Source organism: Anguilla rostrata, chromosome 12 (assembly GCF_018555375.3).
Source record: "Anguilla rostrata isolate EN2019 chromosome 12, ASM1855537v3, whole genome shotgun sequence".
In the NCBI taxonomy this organism is placed as follows: Eukaryota; Metazoa; Chordata; class Actinopteri; order Anguilliformes; family Anguillidae; genus Anguilla; species Anguilla rostrata.
In genome coordinates this window covers 34975585-34987617 of record NC_057944.1, presented here as the reverse complement: position 1 = coordinate 34987617, position 12033 = coordinate 34975585, and positions in this window count along the sequence as shown.

The window sequence follows — 12033 nt, the reverse complement described above, 5'->3', positions numbered from 1 at the left end:
TCAAAGGGAGAGTGTGGGAGTGTGTGGAATGTTAAATCACAACACACGAGCACCTAAGTTAGAAGTGAAAAAGAAAAATTCCTCGTCCCATGCCTCTTAATAAGCACCACAGGCTGCCTGGACAGCAGGGGTTCTTCAGAGCTGCATAAGAAAAAGATTTGTGTCAAGACCCTGGAGTAAAACCTTTCAACCACCCAAAGAATTCGAAAGCAACACGCACTAGGTGAATTCAAACATGAGGAAGATCGAGCCAACCAAATCATAACTTATTTTACGAGCTGAAGCACAAGGAGAGAAGGTGTAACATGAATTTAAATTTCAGATAGAAATTTCATAAATATTCTTTGATTTCTCTAAAACCTGGAATAAAATTAATTGCATTTAACTTTCAGCTATGTTTATGAAGAGAATTTATTTCGCATAAAAATGAAGACACATGCACACACGCATACACAAACACTTGCGTGCATGTATGTGCATGCGCGTGCATGCGCGTGCACACACACACACACACAGTTCTATTCTACAGATTAACTAACTAACACTCCATGCCATGGAAGTTAAAAAATGTATATATCCTGGAGTTGATATAGTTCTGATTAAATACTTTAACTTACATTAAAAGTGTTGTCCAATCTTCATTTTAAAGACAATCACTGCATACAAGATTGGCATCTCACAAATCCAGAATAATATGCACTAGATCAGGGCTGTCCAACCATGTTCCTGGAGACCTACTGTCCTGTACATTTTCATTTCAACCCTAATTAGGCACACCTGATTCTACTAATTACCAGCTCAATGAGATCTCTATCTGTTGATTAAGGCGTGCTTTCTTAGGGTTGCAATGGAAAATCTACAGGACGGTAGATCTCAGAGAACAGGGACAGGGTTGGGCAGCGCTGACCTAGATGACGTCACAAAAGGGGAATCAGGACTCAAAAAAAAAAAAAAAGAACAGAGACAGAAAGGCAGGGAAGATGCACAACATCAATCACTCTATCGGGGCCCACCTGGAGGTGTGTCTTCAGTCACCTGGAAGGAGTACACAGACCTGGAGAAGGCCAGCCGCTTGAGCTGTCTGTTTCGGGGGTGAATGCTGGCTCTGCCCAGCCTCTGCGTGTCCCCTGGGGTCTTCAAGGGCAGAGGGGGTGTACGTGGCTCGCTCGACTCCACAGTAGAGCCTGGCCGGTCCCCAGGATAACCGTCAGATCTCCCAGCAGCTGGCATACGCGTATAGGGTGTGCTATAAATCACAACACTGTTGAAATCCTATTGAGACGAAACAAAAATGAGACAATATAATTACCCATGTGTGCTGATTTTCGTCTGTATAACAATTACCCAGCAAAATTAATGTTAATTCAACCATTTAGGGTTTATAAGAGTCCAGAAGGGACTATATGTACTATATTAGAGTTTTAAGTGTTCTACCAGTGTTGCTAATCTTCTTCTTCTTCAACTTATTATTATTATTATTATTATTGTTGTTGTTGCTGTTGTTGTAGTTATTGTATTATGAAATACACTGTTGTGGGTTGCATCGCTTAAGAGCGGCTGTTAAATGTCTAAATTGTACTTGTAAATTGTCCTGAGGCGCATTCAGAAGTGTTATTTAAAACCAGGCGTCTGTGGGAAGTGAAGAAGGTGACCCGAGCTTCGCATTGTGCGCACCGAGGGACTTCAGATCGCTCTCCTCCCGAAACTCACGATAAGTCACTCTACCTGAACAGTGGATAGCGCCATACCGTCATATTTTCCCCCGCGGTCATATTATAAACGTACACGAAATGGAAAAGTCAAGTTAGTATGTTTTCACGACAGGAATACACACCGTGTTTAAGTCTGGAACCACTGGTTAAGTCAACCGAAGTTTTACGTACAGTAGCCTATACCTACATCCGATACAAAGAATAATAAGGGCTGTTGTAGCAGACCTTTAAAAAGAAGTAACTCTATACTTTTCTAATTGAAAGGTCTAGTCTTTTGGCCCGGCTGGTTTACTCTTTCTCCTCTTATCCCCGATAAATGACACCGATGTGTCGTTATTCTGGTCCCTAGACACTTTTCATTGTTCAGTACTATAATGACAACTTGTCCCAGCCAGTGGTAAACTGCGCCATGGAAGAAACTGCTCTGCTACAAGAAAATATTCTTCAGGACTCATAACAAATCTTTCAGCTTCAAGGGTTCTTCAAATAAATTAATTTTGGTGCTATTTTGGGCTGTAACATAATAATGTCATAACTTGTCACTCTTTCCTTGGTAATTAACATTAGGCCATTCAGTATGGAATAATAATAATAATAATAATAATAATAAATCCATCATTGCTTCTAAGCATGAAAACTGCATAGTTAACATTCATAAAACGCAAAATCCCGTTGGTAACTATGCCAAAACGTTTACCTGATAGCTGTGTGGTCTGATGAGATGTACATAAGACATTCTTTCTCTCTCTCTAGATTCTACCCCCAATTTACTTTCTTAGTGTTCATGAATTGCGTTGATCCTTTTTTTTTTTTGTCCGCCCTGATGCAAACGCGGTGGCATCATAGTACCCTAATATGATGTCCTGTCATGTCAAAGCTACCACACCACCAACGTTACCGGCGATAGTTTGATAAACTGCACTCTAAAGTTGGTCCAAACACACGCTAGCCAAATGGATGCTTCGATAGAAAACCACACGTACATCGTAATGAACGCTAAACCTACTTACTGTCTTTTGCTTCCCAGACATCTCAATGTAGTTAAGCACACAGACGGTACTTACCATCCAATAAAACATGAGTGTGATGTACCGTATCCTAAAGTAACAGGTGTCCATTTTCGGGAACCTCCGAAATGGAAATACGAATTAGCTAGCTTTTGTCATTCAACACCAAAATATCAAACTCAGGGGAAAAAATTATTAAAATGTCTCATTACTTGTAACTTCCATATTTTACGACTGTGTCCCGGAGTCTACTTTTAGTTCAACAGCCTCTCGCTGAGGGCTCCATTGACTCGGGGGTAATGCGGGGGGCGGTCAATCCTGAATGCTGTATCCATAGGGATTCGGTTACTGAATGCACACCCATTGAATACAGGCAACAGATCGTTTGAACCGTCCTGCACTCATACAAAATACATTTACGAAAGTAAAACTGGGAAGAAGAAAAAACACCAGCACTATTACCAGACACATGCATCCCGGTTTGCTACAAAATTGAGTGTTTAGTTTATGACTACATCAATGAAGAATAAATCGAATACACAAGGGTAAACTTGTGCTGGAACAGGAGGCAGCCTATATCACGCAACCTTTTTAAGTATGGAGCGGAGTAGCTCAGAAATGGCTTTGTCAAATGGATTTGTGTCTCAATCTTACACAGGGCGAAACACGCATCAAATCACCGGTTGTCAAATAAGCTATTACCATTACAATGCAAAGGGTCAAAGGCGCGCGGTTTCACAATAACAAGTGGGAATTGCTCGTGCTCCCTCGTCCACAGGGTCACTGGAACACATAAGGCGCATTGCTCAGTGTCCTATAGAGATGTAGGCTAATAAGAGAACTAACTGCTTAATTTCCCATCAGTCAGTCAGAGGCAGGCTTGCTGGTTGCGGCACCTTTCCAGAGGAGAGCAATGACGTCACCACATTTCTTCAGGCAATACAGAACCTGGATCCCTTTCCCTTAGTTTTGGCACGCAGCATGTGTATTTCAAGCGTCGCTAAATTTACCCTTATTTATAAAAACATGTAGAATACACATTTAAGTTCTCTTTTATTGCAACACAAAAGAGCTCGTCCTTCATTTGTGTGCGCTAGATCCGGGCTGTGTGCCTAGTCACGGAGACTCATTAGCCATTACCTCGTGCATGCCTCGCTAAAAACGCCGCAGGTTCGAGCTGCAGTTTTGTGCAAGCACTTGTTGTTTTGTTTAGGGGGTCGAGCAAGATTCTACGCCTTCGCGGTCAGCTGGGCGCTCATTTGTACGCTTCGCTCAGAGATGCTGGGGAGAGTGTCGGGGAACAAAGGGCCCGCCGAATAGCCTTTGAAGTGCAGTTTTCTAAGGAGGGCATTGAAACGCAGGCATAATGGCACAGAATATTAATCTGCCCTGAATCAACATTAAGAGACAGAAAGCGCCCCCCCCACCGAACCTAGTCGGACGGTGCCTGGGAATTTCACTTGTCAACAGCAAAAGAAAACGTTACTTTTTTAAGCCAGAAATTGTCACGTTGTTTAAAGAAACGGAGGTCATGGGTGCATGGCAGCAAAGTAACGTCCCAAAATGAAAATAATTAACAGCATGTGGTTTAAAAAAAACGGATGGAGGGCCTGAATATTGATTCTGCACTGCCACCAGAAATACCACCATCACTGGAATACTAAATTTCACATTTGCTTGTGGATAATATGAACAGTCATAAGTACTGAAATCACCAATTGAGATTTAAAGTGTAGTTGGCTTGGCTGTACGGCTAGAGGGAAAGGAACATAAGCGTGACCTGTGAGTCAGGTAATTCAGTGTTTGTGTATCCTCATCCAGAGCATCACCGGATGATGAAGGAGAAATCCATACCAATCCAATGCTTTAAGGAGAAAGTATAACTGGCTTTATTGTGTTTTCCTCTCTTTATTATTTTACATTTTTTTAAGGCCATGCTTAAAATAAGCTAAGGCCCGGGCCCAATAGTGCATTCTTAAATCAAGTAACCTACTCTCTCCAGCTCATGATATTTACAGCACAGAAATACCGCCTTTGTCCCTGTTAGCAGTTACATTACATTACATTACATTACATTACATTTATTTGGCAGATGCTTTTATCCAAAGCGACGTACAAAAAGTGCATTTCATGGTCACAGACAACTGCTAGACACAGGTTCAGTAAGGTACAATACTTATTTTGTACAGCTATCTCTAGCCAAGAACACAGTTTAGTTCACACAGTGAACACTATTCTGACCTAACCTCTGCAGAGCCAACTAGGCAGAAGAATCAGCTACGATATTAGGACAGTTACGCGAGCGGGGGAGAGACTCAGAGAAACCGCAGGCGCAGGCAGACGCGACCTTAATTCGGCTACGGCGCGGTTCCCGTCTCTCTCACTCCGGGGGGTTTGTACCAGACCTGCTGTCGGACAAAGGCCGCCTCTGTGCTCGGGGCCATTCGAGGGCATTCCGGCGCTGGTGTGATGTTTCCAAGGCTTTGCTCTTAAAGGCCAGAGAGAGGCACTCTGGAGACCAGGTATTCACTAACCCCCCCCAGTCCTTATAGCACTTGGCAGGAGACAGGCAGAGCCCTATTTCCAATGTGCAGAGGAACAAGCCATTTTGTATACGATGCAGCAATTATATGGGATGATAGGATGTCTCAGTATCTCTCTCTCTCACACACACTTTTATGGCCAATTTATTGTTTATTTCTCAATTTGGAATGCCCCTCTGTTGGAACAGTTCGGGAGAATGCAGGCGAACTGAGTGCACACCGTATTCCGGAACGCATAACTATACCAACAGCCCACCGCTTCTTTTCGCTCTGCGGTCCACCAGATTGTGCTGCACACTCACGAGTCACGCTGTACAATTGTACATGTGCACGCTACGGGAGTTTCGTTTTCTCCACAAACGCATTTCATTAATTTCGTACGAAGCTAGCGGAAGTTTCCGCAGCAAGTTTATTTACCCTCTACAGCGCTAAGGGCAAGCAACGCAGCCCTCGGGCAAGTGCATAATGATTCGCTATACTGCACGATCATACTGTATCCCGCTGACTGAAACTTTCTCTCTTTTCTCTGGCCAACATCTCTGTTTCGCACAGGGGGGGGGGGGTGCACTGGTGTCCGCACTGGTGGTCAGGATCAGAGTGAGAGGCCAGCATGAGCAGGGCTTGATTATGGTCCGCAGGACGCATCACCACCACACCCGTGACCTGTGCTTTAACTGGGACTCAGTACCACTGCAGTGCCTGAGGTGAAGTATTTTAGCCGCAGGCTGAGACAGTGCTAACGTGAGGGCCCATTAATGGACCAGCACAGTTACTGTTAATGTTTTGGATTTAGAGGGGGTTTAATTCAGCGGGGTAAAGTGAACCCCCCCAACCCCCCCAACCCGCCCAGGGGTGCAAATTAATCCCATGTGGAAATGATAGGTATTTTGACCTTACTAGAGGTTAATGATAAAGCATATTTTAAGACGTCTTAATAATTGAGAATGCGTGGTGCCATTATGTGACTTGAAGTACGGCCTGAGATAAGCACCGAGATGGAGGAGCGCCATGCTGCAGTGTAGATGGTTTTATTTGTGGTTCGCAGCACATACATTTTTTACCCACAATTCTAATTTGAATTTATAGGGCATTTTAAAGTTGCTTAAACGTGAGATGGATTGTGTTTCCCCACAGCCCCTCTGAAGCAAAAAATAATCTATGCATGAGAAGCGTTAAAGTGAGAATTCTGCACACACGCACACACACACACACACACACACACACACACACTCACACACACACACACATACACACACACACACACACACACACACACACACACACACACCCACACCCACACACCCACACATACCACCACACCACACACACACACCCACACACATCCACACACCCACACACACACACACACACACACACACATACCCACACACACACACACCCACACCACACACGCACACACACACACACATACCCACCACACACACACAACACCACACATCCCACACACGCACACACACACACACACACACACCACACACATACCCACACACACCACACACACCACACACACACACACACACAACCACACACACAACACACGCACACACACACACACACACATACCACACACACACACACACACCACACACACACACAAAATACCACACACACCCACACACACACACACACACCACACACAACCACACACCCACACACACCACAACCCACACACACACACCACACACCACACACACACACACACACACACCCCACACACACAACACCACACACACACACCACACACCACACATACACCACCACAACACATCCACACACACACACACACCACAACACACACACACACACAACCACACACACACACACACACACACACACACACAACCACACCACACACACCACACACCACCACACACACACACTACCCACACACACACACACACACACACCACACACACCACACACACACACACACCACACACCACACACACACCACACACACACACACACACCACACACACACACACAACATACCCACACACAGCACACACACACACACACACACACACACACACACCACACACACACACACACACTGCACCACCCACACATCAACACACACACACACATACCCACACACAGACACACACACACACACACACACACACACACACACACCCTCAGCCAGTGGACCGAGCCGCCCGCGCAGGATGCAGAGCTATTAGACCGTCAGGCCGAGTGATCAATTCCAGGCCGTTATAGCCACATCATCAATTTCAGCGCTGCCTCCGGACCTCTCCAGACACTCATCGGCACTTCTTCCAGGGGCCAGCCGCATCCGTTACATCCACTCCCCGGCATTCGCGGGGAGATCCTCTTTAGATAGCGAACGGCCACCGGGGGCGGGAAAACGGGGGGGGGGGTTTAATGGAGACGGGCGATCTCGCGCAGAGCGGAGCGCGCTGGGGCGAGCGAGGACACTCTCCGGTCACCGGGGGGGTGGGGGGGGGGGGGGGTGGGCTGCCGACTGAGGGCTAAGCTCAGTGCACAGGGAGACAGGTCATCAGCGGGCGGCCGGTCCCCACCGCGGGCAAACCTATATCCGCCAAATGAACTCGCCGTCTGCCAGCCCCTAATGGGATGGAGTTGAACTCCGGCGTCTCTCTCTCCTCTCTTCTCTCTCTCTCCTCTCTCTCTCTCTCCTCTCCTCTCTCTCTCTCTCTCTCTCCTCTCCTCTCCTCTCTCTCTTCTCTCTCTCTCTCTCTCGGGCTCGTTTCTCAGATGACGTGAGAGTGCCTGCAGGTCAGGAGGCGCGCCTCGCGAATCAGAAACACAGAGCTGCCGCCGGCCAGCGCAGAGAGATTACTGCGACACGGCTCTGCGTCTTTGGAATTAGCAGTGCGAAGGCAGAAGTGTCGGGACAAAGTTGTGTCAAATTGGCTGTCCTCTCCTCTGTACTAATCAAAACATTCACAATGTCTGCGTTTATTTCGTGGGTTTGGTTTCACCATGAAGGCATTACAGCACTTTTTAAAATTACAAAGCCAAAACAGCACAAATTGTGTCACTGTCCAAATACTTTGTACTGTATACTGTATATATATATATATATATATATATATATATATATATATAATTATAATATATATATAGGAGGGCACTGTATGTGGGTGTATGTTTGTGTGAGTGTGTGTGTTTTCAATTTCATTTCATTCAATATTGAAAGGAAAAATATTCATAAAACCCAGTTATCTCTTTGACACCACGCCCCCTCTTCAGTTATTCCTTGGTTGCTATGGTTTCATATGAATTACATATCCCATTTGTATTCAGTGTCCACCTCCTCACTCTCAACGCTCAACAGCTACGCACACCGCAGAAGTATTTGACTGTTCGACCTGTTCGATTTACAGTAGGGAGCCTCTCGGGCAGGGAATGTACTGTACTGAGAGGAGGTGAGAGAGGAGGTGAGAGAGGAGGCGAGAGAGGAAGTGAGAGAGGAGGCGGCATCGCACGCAGGAGATCCCTGGAAACGGCTGGACCACACTGCCGGCCTCTCCCGGCCTTCGCCTTTCAGTCCCTGCGCTGGTTCTGGAGGCACGAGAAAAGAAAAAAAGAAGCCCCCCTGTTTGCATTCAGCGGGTGACATTTTTAGAAAACTGCTCTGATTATTGGATGCGCCGAGCGCGGAGCGAAAGCCTCAGACAGCTCGTTAGGAACTCGCCGCGACAACCGCGAATCTAAATCCGGGCTCGTTAGGGGAAATGCCAAACCCGCTTCCCCTCGCCCCGCCGCGTCTTCGTGAGGACGCGGACCCCGTAAAGAGCAAAAGGTGCCTTTCCAATGCGCTCCATTCAGCCGCAGTGGAAATGACATCACTGGGGAACACGCGGGGAAATATTGTGGCGGGCGCATGGCGGAAAAAGCAATTTGTTTTTGTGCGCATAAACATCGCGGAGATCATTTGCTCTACCTCAGTTTTGCCATTATTCTATCTAGTCTTGTCGAGTGCATCAAATTTTCGCAAGATGGGGTAAATTAATGAATGTGCGTGCTGCACATTGAAAATGAAAGCTCAGTAAAAATGGGCTTTGTATCATTATAGTGGGAGTCCAGTTTGTGATTCAGTGGAAATAAACAAAACTCACATTTAAATGCGTAACTCCATATTAGGGGAAAAATGGAGTTATGAAATTGGGTTGGCCCTGGCCTGTTTGACAAATGAAAGTAAAGTCCATGGCAGGGAGTCTGCTGCACAGGTGACCTGTGTGTGTTTTAGGAAACTGGCATTTTAATATTTTAGTCGAACACTTCTGGGAGGAATGACCTCTACGGTGCCCCCTCCCTGCAGAGGTAGGGCAAGCTCAACATGAGTCAGGCGAAAGCTCCGGGCACTTTAGCTGAGTCAGAGCGTTCACACTCAGGTCACAGTGGCTGAGGCAGGCTGGCAGACAGAGGTTCTCCATGGTGACGAGCAGGTGGGCCGCAGCCATCGCCATGACGCTGCACAGACATCCCGGAGGTCATTGGACCGTCAAAGCCGCAAGCACAGCAAAGCTGAGCTTGAGCGGTTAATAAAATTACATCACCCCTCTGCGTCACATAGCATCTCCCTCTCCCCCAGCTGTTCGCTGTTATGTAATCCTAGCAGCCAAGGGCACAGTAGGCTGGAAGGGCTTTGGCCAACTGCCATGGGGGTGGGGGGAGGGGCCTGGGCCCCAGCTTTAGCTGCCCACAGAGCAGCCATCATGGACTCGTGGATGAATCATCCACCCAATTTACAGCCTGTAGTTCTCAGTTATATTTTGGTAGACTTATTAAAGCAGGAATGTTTTTGGAACTAATTTAAACTTTCAAATGGGATGATCAACACCATTAGAACCTTGACGGTGGTTTAGAGAGGTAATATTTTTCCACTCCCCCCCCCCCCCCCAAACCCGCCCTCCCCCCAACAACACCCAACTCCCCCGGCAACCTTTTCCAGCAAAATACATTTTAAAAGTGACCAAATGCAGCATAATGTCACAGTTTATAAATGAAGACTCTGAGGGGCATGCTTGTCTGAGAGCACGGAGCAGCAAATGGGGGGGGGGGGGGTGGCTTGGTGGAAAAAACGCTGAGCTCGGCGCGTCTTTGAGCCTGCGCCGTGCTCTCGTGCTGACGTTGCTCTCAGATCCCCCAAAATGAGATGGCGGAGCAGAGTCTCCTCCTAAGATAACCGCCAGGCCCATTTTCGGGATCGTTATCGTCCGTCTCCCCTGCGTGCAGTCTCGCGAGCTAGCTCCCAGCTGTAACCCTGCTGTAAAAGCCGGTCCTTTTCCAAATGGCAAGATCCTGACTGCAGCCCTGTGTGCATAGGAGCAGCTAATTAATGAGAGGTGATTCAGCTGCTCACTCGCTGCTTACGTATATTGGATCAACTGGCTCTCCCTCCGCACAGGCAACTTTGAGTTTTCATAGGACACGCCACATCACCATGAAGTAAGTCAGCATTACAGGTGTCCACCAGGGAAAACAGTAATGAGAAACAGATATTGCTGGAAAGAATCACTGTCAAGGATTGTCTCCTTATTTATTAATGCTGTCTATATTTTTTTTCTGTTCCATGCAGAAAATAATAAGCAAATATTCAGATCTAATGACAAGGAGAAAACAGATTTCACACTTGGAGCGAGTCATTGAGCGAATGGGAGCTGGTATTTAGTAGACCATGTAAGGCCATTTTGTGCATAAATGTTGTGCACTAAAACACATCTAAAAATAACTAGTAGAACCAACACCCATACACACACGCACAAAGGCACTGCGTTGCATCATGGGATATGTCACACTGTGATATATAGTGTATCTCCCCACTGCAGGGTTGTTCCGGTCTAGTGGGTTTCCCACATCTTTGACTCCCCTGTGTGTCTGTGCCTGAGTGTGGTTTATGACCCACTGCGGCTGCCGTCCCACCGCAGTCACGTCCCTAACCAGCGCGGTCTTGCCTGTACAGGACTCTGCCACTACCACAATCCCCTGTGGACACATTTAACTGCAGTGCAACTCCATATTACGGAAGCACAATGAGTCGGGTAAACATATGCTTTCATGTGTGTTTTTCTCAGGGGGGAAAAAGAAATACAAATGCTTCTGAGTCACTCCTGTGTATTGACATGTACCAAAATGGTGCCAAACCATATATACCGTACAAAGCAGAATGTTTGCAGATGCTGTAACCACAGGTTTGTTCCTTTGTCAACTGAAATGACAGCACCCTTCTTGCTACGACATGACAATAATATTTCTCCTCGACACCACCACTATAATTTCCTCAGGAGACTGACTCTAACCTGTCCTACAGCCACAATTTTAAAACATCACACTACATGCACGAAAATGTATGCTTCCATTTATATTGATTTGCTGACTTTAGCTACTGTAAGTGAGCTGACTGACTTCCCCAGTACAGAACGTTCCCATGATCCAGAGGTTGGCTCCTGCCTGCCACACACATACACATACACATACACATTCACATTCACATAGTGTGAATCTCTGTGACAGCCTCACATCCTCTGTGGATTTCAACACAGGTTCTCCACGTGCACACTGTCATAAAGTCCTGTCAACGCATCTCCCAGAATTGAGAGAAAAATGTCAAAGTTCATATTCAAGTTCTTTTACTGTTGTCACTACTGGGAAGTGGCTCGCTAAAACTATCAACACCAACAGAGCCAAAAATTGTTTGTTTCTGTTTTTTTTTTAGCATAGTTGTACTTCTTGTTGGCTCTGCCTACTACGGATCACACG